Source organism: Pelophylax lessonae, assembly GCF_965119305.1.
Source record: "Pelophylax lessonae genome assembly, chromosome: 3".
NCBI lineage: Eukaryota > Metazoa > Chordata > Amphibia > Anura > Ranidae > Pelophylax > Pelophylax lessonae.
Window position 1 is genome coordinate 19,593,774 of NC_138770.1, and position 18,136 is coordinate 19,611,909.

Sequence of the window (18,136 nt, forward strand, 5' to 3'; positions counted from 1 at the left end):
TTCAGAAGAAGATGAAGGGAGAACACCCTGAAGGCCAGTCTTGAAAAGTTACCTGTTAGAGCAAATTACCAAAACATCACCGAGAGAACTCAACTGTTTTGCTATGAGGAAGAAATACGCCTACAGTCACCGTAAGTACGCTAAGTACAAAAATCACAATTTGGTCCACAAGGTGGTGACCTGACTTCTCTCAGATGGAACGCACAGACAGGAGGTTTAGACAGGAAGTGATGTGAGATACTGACAGGAAGTGATGTTGGTCCACAGAGGAAGTGATGTCAGATAGAAATAGGAATTTCAGAGGTGAGTCGGGAGGAAGAAGAGAGAAGACGTAGCTGGAAGTGGCAGCAGAGGAGGTAATAAGATATTATTTTCTAGTTATAATCTTTAATTACATAAAGAAAATTTCCTCCTTCCGTTTTTATGTCGGGGGGAGCAGAAACAGAGGAACACATAACACTGAGAATCAGATTCCAGTCCCCCGGTGAAATCACATAAGTAGGATGAGCAGCAAAACTTCCTCCAGCTCTCCTGTAGCGCCCTCACCAGGCAGAGCCGAGGTACTCATAATCTATCTGGGGAAAAGGCAAAGCTCGGAGTGACCCCGACACCCACCTCTGGAAATATTCAGCAGCTTTCCTCCCTCATCACTACTAACATTAATCCCGTCATCTGCTCCAACACCAACTGGGCCCCCAGATCTGTATATACAGGATGACCGGGAACCCCACCGTGTCTGTGCCTTCTATACTCTGCATGTGTCAGAAGACACCAGACAAGGCCCTGTCCCTTATCTGCCCTGTCCCTTACTCCTCACCCTTCATCTAACACTGCTGTCCCCCATTCCTTACCCCCCTCAATCTAACACCGCTGTCCCCCTCTCCTCACCCCCCATCTAACACCGCTGTCCCTGACTCCTCACCCTTCATCTAACACTGCTGTCCCCCATTCCTTACCCCCTCAATCTAACACTGCTGTCCCCCATTCCTCACCCCCCATCTAACACCGCTGTCCCCCGCTCCTCACCCCCCATCTAACACCTCTGCCCTTACTCCTCCGCAATCTAACACCTCTGTCCCCCGCTCCACACCCTCCATCTAACACCGCTGTCCCCCACTCCTCACCCCTCATCTAACAGCGCTATCCCCTCCTCACCCCCCATCTAACACTGTTGTTCCCCACTCCTCATTCCCTTATTAAACATTGAAGATCTCAACTCCTCACATCCCCAATTTGATGCTTCTGTCCCCCACTCTTTACCCAGACCCAATGCTGACACTTTGCTTTCTCTTGCTTGTCTCTATTAATAAAACACAGATCTGACCAGAGAGACAAGGAGGATTCTCAGAAGATTCTTAGAAGGACACAAGGATCTCTATGAGGACGTCATGATGGAGAATCAGCCGCCCCTCACATCACCGGGTAAGAGGAGTCTTTATTGTAAAGGAGAGAGCAGTACGGAGGATCCACCTAGATCCCCCATCATCTGATAAACACATAGAAACAATGTATTCAGTCAGTGTGTGTGTTTCCTACAGATGGATCCAGTAATGGGAACCCACCAGAGAGATGTCCCCGTCCTCTGTATTCCCAGGATTCCACACAGGTCAACCTTAAAAAAGAGATAAAAGAGGAGGATGATGAGGATTTTGTAATGGAGGAGGCAGATTTTCGAAAAGGACACAGAAAGCAGTACCAGGACACCATGGAGGAGTCATCCAGTGACAGAAACCCACCAGAGAGATGTCCCCGTCCTCTGTATTCCTGGGATTCCACACAGGAAGATCACACCATCCCCCACCATCATCAGGTAGATGAGAATGTAGGAAAGTGGTCCCAAGCCCTAAGAGATATCATTCTTCTATTATTATTACTTTTTGTATTTAATATTATTTCTGCCATTTTGTTGGTTTAGGATGAAGATCTGATAAATGTGCAAATTGAGGTTATAAAGGAAAAGACGTATGTGAGGGGTGATCAGCATTTTACAGAGGAGGATGGGATGATGGACGCAGTTAAAGAGGAAGAACCTTCTCCAGATATCAGCTCGGGTAATTATGGAAGAATGGGTTAAAGCTTACTTAGTGATGATTGGTTGGGTGGTATCATTGATCTGGTTAGTTGTCATAGTTTGGTGTTGTGATTGCTCCCAGTTCCACCACCGATCTCTTTTACACTTTGAAATGCCCGACCAACATACACTGCTCCAAAGAATGAAAGGAACACTTTGATAACACATCAGATCTCAATGGGGAAAAATATCATGCTGGATATCTATACTGGTATGGACTGGGTAATGTGTTAGGATCTATACTGGTATAGACTGGGTATTGTGTTAGGATCTATACTGGTATGGACTGGGTAATGCATTAGGATCTATACTGGTATGGACTGGGTAATGTGTTAGGATCTATACTGGTATGGACTGGGTAATGTGTTAGGATTTATACTGGTATGGACTGGGTAATATGTTAGGATCTATACTGGTATGGACTGGGTAATGTGTTAGGATCTATACTGGTATAAACTGGGTAATGTGTTAGGATCTATACTGGTATAAACTGGGTAATGTGTTAGGATCTATACTGGTATAAACTGTGTAATGTGTTAGGATCTATACTGGTATGGACTGGGTAATGTGCTAGGATCTGTACTGGTATGGACTGGGTATAGGATCTGTACTGGTATGGACTGGGTATAGGATCTGTACTGGTATGGACTGGGTAATGTGTTAGGAAGGAAAGGATGCCACATAGTTTGATGGAAATGAAAATTATCACCCTACAGAGGGCTGAAATCAAAGACACCCCAAAAATCAAGGTGAAAAAATCATCAGTAGTGTGTATGGCCCCCACGTGCTTGTATGCATGCCTGACAACGTCGAGGGAATGCTCCTAATGAGACGACGGATGGTGTCCTGAGGTATTTCCTCCCAGATCTGGACCAGGACATCACTGAGCTCCTGAACAGACTGAGGTACAACATTGTGGCGTCAGATTAACCAAAAAATAACATCCCAGAAGTGTTCTATTGGATTTAGGTCAGGTGAGCGTGGGGTCCATTTAGTGGTATCAATTCCTTCATCCTCCAGGAACTGGCTGCATACTCTCACCACATGAGGCCGGGCATTGCTGTGCACAAGGAGGAACCCAGGACTCACTGCACCAGCATAGGGTCTGACAATGGGTCCAAGTATTTCATCCCAATACCTAATGGCAGTCAGGGTGCCATTGTCTATACTGTAGAGGTCTGTGCGTCCCTCCATGGATACGCCTCCCCAGACCATCACTGACCCACCACCCAACCGGTCATGCTGAACGATGTTACAGGCAGCATAATGTTCTCCACGGCTTCTCCAGACCCTTTCACGTCTGTCACATGTGCTCAGGGTGAACTCTGCTCTCATCTGTGAAAAGCACAGGGTGCCAGTGGTGGAGCTGCCAATTCTGGTGTTCAATGGCAAATGCCAATCGAGCTCCACGGTGCCGGGCAGTGAGCATGGAGCCCACTAGGGGACATCGGGCCCTCAGGCCACCCTCATGAAGTCTGTTTCTGATTGTTTGGTCAGAGACATTCACACCAGTGTCCTGCTGGAGGTCATTTTGTAGGGCTCTGGCAGTGCTCATCCTGGTCCTCCTTGTACAAAGGAGCAGATACCGGTCCTGCTGATGGGTTAAGGATCTTCTATGGCCCTGTCCAGCTCTCCTAGAGTAACTGCCGGTCTCCTGGAATCTCCTCCATGCTCCTGAGACTGTGCTGGGAGACACAGCAAACCTTCTGGCAATGGGAGGTATTGATGGGCCATCCTGGAGGAGTTAGACTGCCTGTGCAACCTCTATAGCAGGGATCCTCAAACTACGGCCCTCCAGCTGTTGCAGAACTACACATCCCATGAGGCTTTGAAAAACTCTAACAATCACAGACATGACTAGGCATGATGGGAATTGTAGTTCCTGAACAGCTGGAGGGCCATAGTTTGAAGACCCCTGCTCTATAGGGTCCAGGTATGGCCTCATGCTACCAGTAGTGACACTGACCCCAGCCATATGCAAAACTAGTGACAAACACTCAGAAAAGATGAGTAGGAAAAATGTCAGTGGCCTCCACCTGTAAAACCATTCCTGTTTTGGAGGTTGTCTCATTGTTGCCCATCTAGTGCACCTGTTGGTAACAACCCCCTCTGCTACTTGACTGACCAGATGAATATCCCAGGAGTTTCCCTGACTTGATGCTATACTCTGATTATAAAGTGTTGAGCAGTGTATATGAGTGTGGAAAACTCTTGGTAATTTTTCTTGTCTTCTGACAGACGGACTCTGTGGTGGGAATAGAAGGACATCGGAGGAAGATGTGACTACAGAAGATAATGACATGGCATCTTCTCCAGAAGTAAATCCCGTTCCTCATAATATACATGACAGACCTCACCATTGGAGGAGATCATTGGAATCTCCTGATACTTCACATAGTCCTCTAATATCTCACAGTGCCGATGGGTGCGGGAAACCATCTCATCTCAGGGAATCTTCTTTATACCATACAGGAGAGAATTCATTCTCATGTTCAGAGTGCGGGAAATGTTTTAAAAAGAAAAAAAACCTTCTTCAGCACCAGATAATTCACACAGGGGAGCGTCCCTATTCATGTTTACAGTGGGGGAAATGTTTTAGTCAAAAAGGAAATCTTCTTCAGCACCAGAGAATACACACAGGAGAGCAACCCTTTTCATGTTCAGTATGCGGGAAATGTTTTAATCAGAAAGGACACCTTCTTCTGCATCAAATAATACACACAGGGGAGCTTCCCTATTCATGTTCAGAGTGTGGGAAATGTTTCAATCAAAAAGTATCCTTTCTTAGCCATCAGAGAATACACACAGGTGAGCGTCCCTATTCATGTTCAGAGTGCGGGAAATGTTTTCATGATAAACGAGTTCTTATTAGGCATCAGAGAATACACACAGGGGAGCGTCCCTATTCATGTTCTGAGTGTGGGAAATGTTTTAGCCAAAAAGGATACCTTCTTCAGCACCAGAGAATTCACACAGGTGAGTGTCCCTATTCATGTTCAGAGTGCGGGAAATGTTTCAATCAGAAAGGAAACCTTCTTAGTCATCAGAGAATACACACAGGTGAGCGTGCCTATTCATGTTCAGAGTGCGGGAAATGTTTTAATAAAAAAGGAAACCTTCTTAGCCATCAGAGAATACACACAGGTGAGCGTCCCTATTCATGTTTAGAGTGCGGGAAATGTTTTAAGGATAAAAGAGCTCTTCTTACGCATCAGAGAATACACACAGGTGAGCGTCCCTATAAATGTTAAGAGTGCGGGAAATGTTTTAGTTACAAAGGATACCTTCATGAGCACCAGAGAGCTCACACGGGTGAGCGTCCCTATTCATGTTCAGAGTGCGGGAAATGTTTTATACATAAAGGAAACCTTATCCATCACAGAATACACACAAGTGAGCATACCTATTCATGTTTAGAGTGCAGAAAATGTTTTAATGAAAAAGGAAACCACTTTTGCCATCAGAGAATACACACAGGTGAGCGTCCCTATTCATTTTCAGAGTGCGGGAAATGTTTTCACAATAAAGGAAACCTTCTTAGCCATCATAGAATACATTCAGCTGAGCGTTCCTATTCATGTTCAGAGTGTGGGAAATGTTTTAATAATAAAGAAACCCTTCTTCGCCATCAGAGAATACACACAGGTGAGCTTCCCTATTCATGTTCAAAGTGCGGGAAATGTCTTATTAATAAAGGAAACCTTTGCCATCAGAGAATACACACAGGTGAGCTTACCTGTTAATGTTCAAAGTGCGGGAACTGTTTTATCTTTAGGACTGAGCCCATTTCTGACTTGTGTGGTTTACAAGTTAAAATCAATATTTTAACTAGAAAATAACTCGGAACCCCCAAACATTAAATATGTTTTTTAGCAAAGACTCCGGAGAATAAAATTGCGGTTGTTGCAATATTTTTTTGTCACGCGGTATTTGCACAGCGGTCTTTCCAATGCCATTTTGGGGAAAAAATACATTTCCCCGCGTTTAAAAATAAGTAAACAGTAAAGTTATCCCAATTTTTTTTGTATAATGTGAAAGATGTCACGGTGAGTAAATAGATACCTAACATGTTCCGGTATAAAATTGCGCAGAGCGGTTTATATGAAGTGCGGTTTATATGGAATAGAGAAGTGAGAGATAATACTAGGAAGGCCCCTCCTACACATAGCAGATAGATCCCGCCTACCGCGTGTGTCTGTGGGGAGCGTTTGATGGTGAGAAGTGGGAATTGATGTTTTCTCCTCTCACACAGATCGGATTGGGGGAAGATTTATCTTCTAATGTATTTCCTCCATATATTCCGCCCCGTCACCTCAACTCAAACTTCTCCACTTCCCGACCACGTGCCGCCTTTTTACTGCCGCAGTACTCCCAGGCAAACCCACGTACGTCTACGTCAGTCGCTTGGAGGCAGCTAGGGGGCGAGCGCACGCCGGCACACTCCCACCCCCACTCATCAGCAGGGAAGCTGATGCGTGGGTCAGGCGGCTCCGATTGCTGCCGGTCACCCGCGATCGTTCCCCACTGAGAGAGAAGAACGGTCTGCTTTTGTAAACACATCTGACCGTTCTTCTTCCCTGGAATGATCATAGAGAGCCTTCTATATAGGATCACAGATCTCTATGGTCATTTTACAAGCCACGCCCCCCCACAGTTATAATCACTCCCCTAGGTACACAGTTAACCCCATAAATCACCCACAGGGTTAACCCCTTCCCTGCCAGTGCCATTAGTACAGTGACAGTGCATATTTTTAGCACTGATTACTGTACTAATGTAACTGGTCCTCCCCAAAAGTGTCAGTTAGGGGTCCGATCTGTCCGCTGCAATGTCGCATTCCCGCTAAAATTGCAGATTGCCGCCAATATTAGTAAGAAAAAAACAAAACAATAAAAATGAGATAAATCTTTCCTCTAGTTAGTAGACGCAATAACTTTTGCGCAAACCAATCAAAATACGCTTATTGCAATTTTTTTTTAACCAAAAATATGTAGCAGAAAACAAATTGGCCTAAAATGTTAAAAAAAATTGATTTTTTTTTTTTAATTATTTTTTTTTGGAAATGTTATATAGCAGTGAGCAATCATTACATTATAGGGGGCAATAGATGGACAATTATGGCAATGCATGAGGCAACAGGTGATCATTCATGACAATACATGAGGCAATAGACGGGCAATACACAAGGCAACAAGTGGGCAATCATTACAATGCATGGCCTATTATGCAACTGCATGAGGACCTAACGGGAAATGCTTTATTCTTTTTATGTTCTTCTTATAAATATGTATATAGATCTAACCTACTGGATGGAAAAAGATCACTGTAACATGCATTAACCCACAGCAGCCAATCAGGATTTATCTTTCACTGGTGAACCTTTTCTATTGGTTGCTTCATGTTGTTGCTCCTTTTTGATTTATTGAAGTAGTCGGCTTTTTATTGGTCCAACCAATGTATGATTATTTATACATTTGACACATTTGTTAATTCTATTATAAAAGATTTAAGCTTTATTTTATTCATATCATTACTGTGTGGTAATCGCTTATTCTGATCTTGTCCAATAAAAACTCTTCGTACAATATTCTGTGCCGAGTCTTCTTTTTTACCAATGATTAGATGATCGGTGATTGGAATGTGATCAGTTCATAGAGAGTCATCCATTGGGGTTTTATTAGTGAGATGGAGAGTGGAGAAGGCACCACACTGACAGCCATTGGAGGCCCTTTCTAAAGCCCTAAACTTTTTGGCAACCTGTCTATGACATTAGTCTTCCTGAGTGTTGCTGACCAAGTGGAGCTGCTGGGCAGAGGCCTTCAGAAAAAACAGTATCGTCGTGAGTACTTAAGATCTGCCCAGGGTCTGCCTAAGAGAGGGGAGCACTCCAGAAAGTCAAGGGGATCCAGGAGCCAGCTAACCAGTAGTTGTGGGAGTGAAAGGGGGTGCCAAGTGTCCAAACTCTGAAGATAGGGAAGTAAAGGGGGTGCCAGTGTGGGCCCTGAAGCATTCAGCAGTAAAGCAAAGGTGTATAAATAGCTACCTCAAGCAAGAGTACCTCAGGGAGCTAGAAAGGACTTACTTAGTCAAAGGTAAAGTCACAGAGTCAATCCAGCGCTAACCGGCATTCGGCCAGTGTTAACCAGCGTGTTAACCAGCGTCAAGTCAGCGTTAACAGGCATCCAGCCAGCGTTAACCAGCGTCAAGCAGCATTTTTTCAGAGTCCCCGCTAGATTTTGCATAGTTCAGTTGCAGGAGTATCCCACTCATCCCTTCTCCTGTCCAAGTTCCTAAATAAATCTAAAAACCCAAAGATACTAGATTGGTCATTGTCTCAGTGCTCGCACTTGGAGAAACATGCTTAAATGTGCTGTTGTTGCTACCGGTGACCCAGGGGGACCCATATCCAGCACCGTGGCTGGGAATTGTGCTACACATGCAAAGGGAATCTGGCCCCTGGGCCGCAGTTTGGAGATCACTGCTCTACACATCTCCATTTGCCCAGTTCCATCCCAGTCCCCAACAACACAACATCGTGTCATTGTGGGAAAATTCGGTCCATTCTGAGGACAGTCCAGGTCACCTGGCACTGAAAACCAGGTTGTCCCTGGCCTGTCCCTCTCCACCAATAAGAGAGAACATACCCAACCTTTATTAAACGTTAGAGTTAGGAAAAATTGGAATGTGATGCATCCTTCCATTATTTTCCACTCTTTTTCAAAGTTCCGGGAGGCGCTACGTTGAGCATGAGTATATTTCTCAAACATTCGTTTATCCATTTCCCAGATCCAGTCTCCGAGGGTAGCAGGACTGTGTGAAACCCAACGTGAGGCTTGCGGGCTACAGTGAGGGAAAAAAGTATTTGATCCCCTGCTGATTTTATAAGTTTGCACACTGACAAAGAAATGATCAGTCTATAGTTTTAATGGTCGGTTTATTTTAACAGTGAGAGACAGCATAACAACAAAAATATCCAGAAAAAGCATTTTAAAAAAAGTTATAAATTGATTTGAATTTTAATCAGTGAAATAAGTATTTGATCCCCTATCAATCAGAAAGATTTCTGGCTCCCAGGTGTCTTCTATACAGGTAATGAGATTAGATTAGGAGCACTCTCTTAAAGGGAGTGCTCCTAATCTCAGCTTGTTACCTGTATAAAAGACAGCTGTCCATAGAAGCAATCAGATTCCAATCTCTCCACCATGGCAAAAACCAAAGAAGTTCAAGGATGTCAGGGACAAGATTGTAGACCTACACAAGGCTGGGATGGACTACAAGACCATCACCAAGCAGCTCGGTGAGAGGGTGACAACAGTTGGTGCGATTATTCACAAATAAAAGAAACAAAATAACGGTCAGTCTCCCTCGGTCTGGGGATCCATGCAAGATCTCTCCTCATGGAGTTTTAATGATCGTGAGAACGGTGAGGAATCAGCCCAGAACTACACAGGAGAATCTTGTCAATGATCTCAAGGCTGCTGGGGCCATAGTCACCAAGAAAACAATTGGTAACACACTACGCCGTGAAGGACTGAAATCCTGCAGCATCTGCAAGGCCCTCCTGCTCAAGAAAGCACATGTACAGGCCCCAGTCTCCAGGTCTTAATCCCATAGAAAATATATGGAGGGAGCTGAAGGTTCAAGTTACCAAACGTCAGCCTCGAAACCTTAATGACTTGGATAGAATCTGCAAAGAGGAGTGGGACAAAATCCCATCTGAGATGTGTGCAAACTACAAGAAACGTCTAAACTCTGGGATTGCCAACAAGGGTTTTGCCACCAAGTACCAAGTCATGTTTTCACTCGTTAAAATGCAAATCAGTTTATAACTTTTTTGAAATGCGTTTTTCTGGATATTTTTGTTGTTATTCTGTCTTTCACTGGTAAAATAAACCGACCATTAAAATTATAGTCTGATCATTTTTTGTCAGTAGGCCAATGTACAAAGTCAGCAGGGGATCAAATACTTTTTTCCCTCACTGTAAAAAAAGTGATCTTGTAATAGCCACTACCTGATCATGATCCATTGTGGAGAATCTACATAACCCAGAAGAAAAAGAATGGGATTCAGAGTCAGCACAATATCATATAAAGAATTTTGCTTATCTAACACTTCCTGCCAATACTTATACAGTATAATAAATGAGACTTTCTAAACACTGTGGACATCAAGGATGGATACTTGAATGTTCCTGTTTTTCTGGCCCACCAGCAATTATTCCCCTTTGCTGTGAGTCTTCAGCTTCTCTGGTTCATCTTCTCTTTTGCAGTTTGAGTGTTCACCAATGGGAGGAATTGTGCCCCATTGTTGGTGTCAGTGGTAGGAATTGTGCCCCATTGTTGGTGTCAGTGGGAGGAATCATGCCCCCATCGTTGGTGCCATTGGGAGGAATTCTGCCCCATTCTTGGTGCCAATGGGAGAAATTTTGCCCCATCGTTGGTCCAATGGGAGGAATTCTGCCCCATCATTGGTGTCAGTGGGAGGAATTGTGCCCCATCGTTGGTGACATTGGGAGGAATTCTGCCCCATCATTGGTGCCAATGGGAGAAATTGTGCCCTATCGTTGGTCCAATGGGAGGAATTGTGCCCCATCATTGGTGTCAGTGGGAGTAATTGTGCCCCATCATTGATGTCAGTGAGAGGAATTGTGCCCCATTGTTGGTGTCAGTGAGAGGAAATGTGCACCCTTGGTTGGTGACATTAGGATGAATTCTGCCCATCATTGATGTCAGTGGGAGGAATTATGCCCCATTGTTGGTCTCAGTGGATGAAATAGTGCTCCAAGGGAGATAAAAGCAATCAAAGGGCCGCAGTTTAGAGACCACTGCTGTAGACAGCTCCATTTACCCAGTTCCACTACAGACCCCAAAAACACAACATTGTGACATTGTGGGATAATTTAGTCCCTTCTTTGGTCACCTGGCACTGTAAATCAGGTTATCCTTGAACTGGAGGCTCAGGAATCCTACTCAGAAGTAGGGAGTAGTCACTTTAAGTGTTCACCCAGGTACTGGCCCCAGGGCTAGCCTTGCTGTACTCTTAGGGAATTCTCATTGTGGGAAATCTAGAAGACCTCCATTCGCTCAGGTTCTGGCTGACAGCATTGCTAGAACTTTCCTGACATTGCCAAGGTTCAACTGGGTCCTGAACCTTCAGATCTCAGTACTGGAACCAACTCATGGCTTGGAATATCTGGATCTCATCTGAAACACACCTCAGGCCAGAGTTTTTGTTCCCCATGAGAAATTTCAAACTCTCTTTTCCCAGGCTCGGACTCTTCAGTCCAAGGGTCACCCAATTTTTTGCTTCTGCATGAAAATTCTGGAGCTCATAGTAGTGTTCTTCTAGACCAGGGGGGTCTCCAAACTTTCTAAACAAAAGAGCCACTTTACTTCAGAATTTATGGGGGGGGGGGGGGCGGACTGTGTCCATTTGTAGATTTGGTTTTATTGGGAGGAATAGTGCTCCATCATTGGTGTTAGTGGGATGAATTGTGCCCCATCGTTTGTGTCAGTGGACCCCATTGTTGGTGTCCTCATTGTATACGTTGTGGTTTACCAGGAGTATGGCTGAAGCTATCATTGTATTGGTTTTTCCAGCTGGCGGCTGGCTTTCTCATGTAACCATTCCGAGCGGTTCATGAGCTGTCCGAAGCAGCGGGAAGGGATGTTCCTCCCCCTCCAGCCGCTTGGCGGTGTTTTTTGGGCTTACCGTTTTTGCCTGGAAAATGATCCGATGGTTCTGCTGGCTGCTCTCATAGACGATCAAAGAGTGGAACTCTTTCATCGCCTCTATGGCCTTGGAGGACCGGAGCGACGTCATGATGTCACTTTTGGTCCAGGCTGGAAGTAAATAATTTTTTTTTTTTATCTTTTGCTTTTAAAGTTAAAGAAGAGATTTGGGGTCTTTTTGACCACAGATGTTTCCATAAAGAGGACCTGTCATCCTTATTTCTATTACAAGGGATGTTTACACTCTTTGTCATAGGAATAAAAGTGATAAAAAATAAAAAAAAAAACAATTAAAAGGGACAGTGTAAAAATAAAAAGTAAAAAATAGAAGAAAAAATTTGAAGAGACCAAATCCCTGCGCGGTGCTTGTGCGCAGAAGCGAACGCATACGTAAGTCATACATGCATATGTAAACGGTAATCGCACCACACATGTGAGGTTATCGCACCACACATGTGTAATACTAGCGCTAGAACTCCTCTGTAACTCTAAAAAGGTAACCTGTGAAGGATTTTTCAGCATTGCCTATGGATATTTTTAAGTACCGTACTTTGTCGCAATTCCATGAGTGTGTGCAATTTTAACGACACTGTCCCCGGATCAAGTAAGTCCCCGATTCTGTCCCCGGATTCAGGGGCGGTGTACCTATTGCTGACAGCCTAGCAGTACATTCAGCAGTGTGACCATCCATCCATCCAGCACAGTGTCAGTGAGAGTGAGTGCAGCAGAGCTGTCAAATCGAAGCTCTGATGTCGGGGATGGGCGGGCTGAAATGTGGAGCTCCTCCTCCCTTCCATCCACAGGCAGTATAGCACCACTCCCCCCCCCCCGCCCCTCTCCAGCCCGTCACATTTGACTGGGAGCAGGGCTGAATGAGGGCACCAGAAGGGAGATGCAGAAGGTATGACTACAATTAGAGCAAGCACTGTTACATGTAATGCTGGTCGGCTGCAGTGTCTTCCAGATATCTAGGTGTTCAGGCAGTGTGAGGTTACCCATCATCCTCCTCTCCCCTCACTCCTTACCTTTTTTATCTCCCTAACCTGACCCGCACATTGCCTGATACACTGATAAGAAGACCCTGCAGCAGCATTCTCCAAAACCAGGGACACATGGCCGTTACCATTGCAGCTTCTGTTCAGCTATTTAGTCGGAGCTCTGTGTGCGCTGCATGGGATTTTTATGTTTTGTTGGAGGATTTACTGCTGGTTCAGGCTGGAAGCTTCACAGACCCATTAACTGTTTACTGTCCTCCACTTATCTTGAGCAGTTAACTGTTTGTAAGATAATTTTTATTTTGTAATTGGATGTGCTGCTGTCTTCTGTCACTTGGTTGTACTTTCACAGGAGGATTACTGACTTGATCCTGCACAGCTGATTTAAATAGAGTGGAGCAGCCCTGCGATACTATACACTTTTACACCGGGTTCAGCTGTAAACTCAGTCCCTGACCATCTCTTAAATCAATCATGTCTGCAGTCTCTGACCATCTCCTGTATCATATCTGCAGTCTCTGACCATCTCCTGTATCATGTCTGCAGTCTCTGACCATCTCCTGTATCATGTCTGCAGTCTCTGACCATCTCCTGTACCATGTCTGCAGTCTCTGACCATCTTCTGTACCATGTCTGCAGTCTCTGACCATCTTCTGTACCATGTCTGCAGTCTCTGACCATCTGCTGTACCATGTCTGCAGTCTCTGGCCATCTCCTGCACTATGTCTGCAGTCTCTGACCATCTCCTAAATCATGTCTGTAGTCTCTGGCCATCTCCTGTACCATGTCTGCAGTCTCTAGCCATCTCCTGTAATATGTCTGCAGTCTCTAGCCATCTCCTGTACCATATCTGCAGTGTCTGGCCATCTCCTGTACCATGTCTGTAGTCTCTGGCCATCTCCTGCACCATGAAGTCTCTGACCATCTCCTGTACAATGTCTGCAGTCCCTGCCCATCTCCTGATTCATGTCTGCAGTCTCTGACCATCTCCTGTAATAATGTGTCTGCAGTCTCTCGCCATCTCCTGTAGTGTCTCTCTGGTGTGTGAGTGATGTGAGGTGTATATGTTTTATACAGGCTGCATGTGAGTGACCTTACACAGACCCACCCACACACAGAAAAAAATATTCACACATATACTGACAAAACATACACACACACACACACATGAGAAAATTACATGTATACTGTCATTACATACAGAAGAAAAGAAAATAGGTAATAGTCCTGCGCTCTGCACGTAGCCACCTCCTGAACCCTGCACCCTGCACGTAGCTTCCTCCTGAACCCTGCATGTAGCTGCCTCCTGAACCCTGCACCCTGCACGTAGCTTCCTCCTGAACCCTGTACCCTGCACCCTGCACCTAGTCTCCTCCTGAACCCTGCACATAGCCTCATCCTGAACCCTGCACGTAGCCTCCTCCTGAACCCTGCATGGAGCATCCTCCTAAACCCTGCACATAACCTCCTCCTGAAACCTGCACCCTGCAGGCAGCCTCTTCCTGAACCCTGCACGTAGCCTCCTCCTGAACCCTGCACGTAGCCTCCTCCTGAACCCAGCATGGAGCATCCTCCTGAACCCTGCATATAGCCTCCTCCTGAACCCTGCACCCAGCATGTAGCCTCCTCCTGAACCCTGCATGGAGCATCCTCCCGAACCCTGCACATAATCTCCTCCTGAACCCTGCATGTAGCATCCTCCTGAACCCTGCATGTAGCCTCCTCCTGAATCCTGCACGTAGCCTCCTCCTGAATCCTGCACGTAGCCTCCTCCATAATCCTGCACCTAGCCTCCTCCTGAACCCTGCATGTAGCCTCCTCCTGAACCCTGCACGTAGCCTCCTCCTGATCCCGGAACCCTTCATGGAGCATCCTCCTGATCCCTGCACGTAGCCTCCCCCTGAACCCTGCACCCTATACGTAGCCTCCTCCTGAACCCTGCACCCTGCAAGTAGCTTCCTCCTGAACCCTGCATCCTGCAAGTAGCCTCCTCCAGAACCCGGCAAGTACCTTCCTCCTGAACCCTGCAACCTGCATGTAGCCTCCTCCTGAACCCTGCACCCTGCACATAGCTTCCTCCTGAACCCTGCACGTAGTCTCCTCCGGAATCCTGAACCCTGCACGGAGCATCCTTCTGAACCCTGCACGGAGCATCCTCCTGAACCCTGCACGGAGCATCCTCCTGAACTCTGCACGTAGCATCTTCCTGCACCCTGCATGTAGCACAAGCATACAGGGGGCACACTGACCAACAATATGCAGGGCCACTGGTTACAAGTCCACAGGGGACATAACAAATCAAGTAAAACATTTACAATGCAACTAAAAAAATCTCAAAAGCAATAAGAGAATCTTGTTAGCTGGTTCCCTCATCTAACGTGCAACAATAAAAAGCCAAAAATTCAGCACTGCCCTACACTTCATCTATAATATTCTACAAATAGACTTATAAGTGCAATGGTAACACCTATACATGAATATCCAGTGCAAATCCACCAATGTATTGTAACATAGTGATGGTGTCACCCCCTCTGCAAAAATATTTAGAGAAATATCAGAGCTTCAATGTGCAAATAATGGTGAAATCCCCCACATACAATAATAATAACAGAGATGCTAATCCTGTATATTAGAATATAGGAGTGATGGTGTCACCCTCTCTGCAAAAGGGAAGAAATATTGCAGAGCTGCAATGTGCAAATAGTGGTGAGACCCCCCGATATATAATCATAATACAATGTTCAATTGATGTGCATATTTTACATTGTATCATGATTATATATCAGGTGTTTCACCACTATTTGCACATAGCAGCTCTGCAGTATTTCTTACCTTTTGCTGAGAGGGTGACACCATCACTCCTGCCCGGATTGGATTTGCATTTAGCTGCCCCATCCCCCCCTCCAAGTTTTTCCTCTATCTTATCCTCTTAACATTTGTAGTCATATCCCAAAAAATTCCAAACAGTAGCTTTATCTTTTTTTACTATCTCATTGATGAAATGTGAGAAATGACGTATATATCATACAATCATTCCATAAACACATCCCATATACACCGCATATATCATTAGAAGAAAATATGCTTAGAAAATAGTTTACCATTTGCCAGAAAAAAAAAAAAAAAATATGTCCCCGGATTTCATTTTAAAAATCTAGTCACCTTACACTACGAGACGTTTCTCAGGGCTGCAGATCCTCTGAGCTCCACAAGGTGGGGATCTTACTTCTATCCACACAGGAAGTCTCTATGGAAGACAGGAAGTGATGTTAGATAAAGACAGGAAGTGATGTCAGCTACAGACAGGAAGTTCCATGAGGTACGAAGTAGTGAAGAGACATTGCTGGAAGAGACAGCAGAGGAGGTAAAAAGGTTTTTCTTTCTACTTACACCCAGTAACCCCCCCGTCATGTTCGTCCTCTTCCTCCATAGTCACTGTGATGTATTTTATTTCCAGCAGATGATGATACACACATATATTATTATTATTACTATTATACAGGATTTATATTGTGCCAACAGTTTGCACAATGTGAGGGCAGACAGTACAGTTACAATGCTCATTAGAGCTTACAATCTAAGAGGGAGGGTCAAAGAATACAAAATGCAATTACTGTGGGGTGAGCTGATGGAGAAAATAAAAGTCCTGTTAGGTGGGGCAGGAAAGGCTTCTCTGAAGAGAAGGATTTTCAGGAATGGTCTAAAAGTGGACTGAGTAAGAGGTAGACAGACAAATTGGGATAGGGAGTTCCAGAAGATGGGAGAGGCTCAGGGGAATTCCTAAAGACAAGCATGGGAAGAGGTGATCAGGGAGCTAGAGAGCAGGAGGTCTTGGGAGGAATTGAGAGAATGATTTGGTAGGTATTGTGAGACTAGGTTAGTGATGTTACTGAGAGCCGAGTTGTAGATGGCTTTATAGGACACTGAATGGAGGCCAGTGGAGGGATTGGCATAGAGGGGTGGGGGACACTGAACGGACACGGTGGAGGGATTGGCACGAGAGAGGGGTGGAGGACACTGAATGGACCTGGTGGAGGGATTGGCAGAGAGGGGTGGTGGACACTGAATGGAAGTCAGTGGAGGGATTGGCAGAGAGGGGTAGCAGATGTTGAGTGGTTGGTAAGGTGGATAACCCTGGCAGCAGCTTTCATGATGGGCTGAAGGGGAGATAGCCAAAGTAAAGGTAATCCAATGAGGAAGTTGCAAGAGATGACCAGTGAGGGAACTAGGAGCTTCATGGTGTCATTGATTAGGAAGGGGAGTATTATGGAGATGTTGAGGAGGCAAGCATTGGACAGTGATTGGATGTGGGGCTGAAAGAATAGTTAAGAGTCCAGGATTACACCTAGCACTCTGAAATGCGGGGACGAGTGGATAATTGAGACATTAATTTTGACAGAGAAGTCAGAGGAAGGGACACGTGGGGGAGGAAATATTATGAGCTCGGTTTTGGATAGATTGAGTTTGAGGAAGTGATGTGACATCCAGGCTGATATGTCTGTCAGTAATTTAATTATATGTGAGGAGACTGATGGAATAAGCTGAGGGGTAGAGACATAGATTTGGGTGTCCTCAGCATAGAAATGGTATTGGAAGCCATGGAGGCTATAAGCTCACCCAAGCAAGAGGTTTAGATCAGGAATAGGAGTGGTCCAAGAAAAGAACCCTGGGGGGACCCCAACGGAGAAAGGGAGAGGAGGAAGTAAAGTTGTGACGCTGAAGGTGTGGTGGGATAGGTAGGATGAGAACTAGCGAAGAGTAGAGTCACAGGGACCAAAGGATTGGAGTTTTTTAAGGAGGAGAGGGGTGGCCTACTGTGTCAAAGGCAGCAGAGAGGTCCAGAAGTAGGAGTACAGAATAGTGTCCATTGGGTTTGGCCATTAGCAGATAATTTGGGGTTTTAAGGAGAGCAGTTTCTGCGGAGTGTTGAGGATGAAATCCTGATTAAAAGGGATCAAGAAGAATATTGTCAGTGAAATGGGCACTCAGTTGGTTGTAGACTAGACATTCAGGAAGTTGAGATGGGGTGAAGATTGTTCAAATTGGTGGGTTCCAATGAAGGTCTTTTTAAGTATGAGAGTGAGGCCAGAAGAGTGGGAGATATTGAAGATGTGGGTTACAGAGTGTAGGATAGAGTCAGAGGGTGGCCGCAATATTTGCAAGGGTCCAGGGGGAAGGTGGTTAGGTGGGTGTTGAAATAAGTATAGCATAGCAACCTCGTCTAAAGTTGCAGGGTTGAAAAAGGGAAGAGTTGATTGTGCCTGTGAATATGAAATGATAGCTGTACAGCGGAGATCTCATCACAAATTGTATCAATCTTATTTTTGTAGTGATTGTC

The 18,136-nt window shown here is 45.2% G+C and overlaps 2 protein-coding genes and 1 pseudogene across 3 annotated transcripts in view; all 3 read left to right on the forward strand.

Moving 5' to 3' along the window:
• LOC309550239 (uncharacterized protein) overlaps positions 1–18,136 on the forward strand; it is a gene marked incomplete at both ends in the record, with an annotated part of 1,760,330 nt that overhangs the window by 1,568,898 nt on the left and 173,296 nt on the right.
• Positions 1–18,136, forward strand: part of LOC309548816 (uncharacterized protein) — a 530,695-nt gene that overhangs the window by 184,995 nt on the left and 327,564 nt on the right. The window lies entirely within an intron of this gene.
• The window catches only part of LOC309548813, a 55,359-nt pseudogene that overhangs the window by 27,280 nt on the left and 9,943 nt on the right, over positions 1–18,136 (forward strand). Inside the window, exons 2-3 of the transcript in view lie at positions 4,488–5,659; positions 8,858–8,883. The product of the transcript in view is annotated as an uncharacterized misc_RNA (transcript). The remainder of the gene's footprint in view (positions 1–4,487; positions 5,660–8,857; positions 8,884–18,136) is intronic.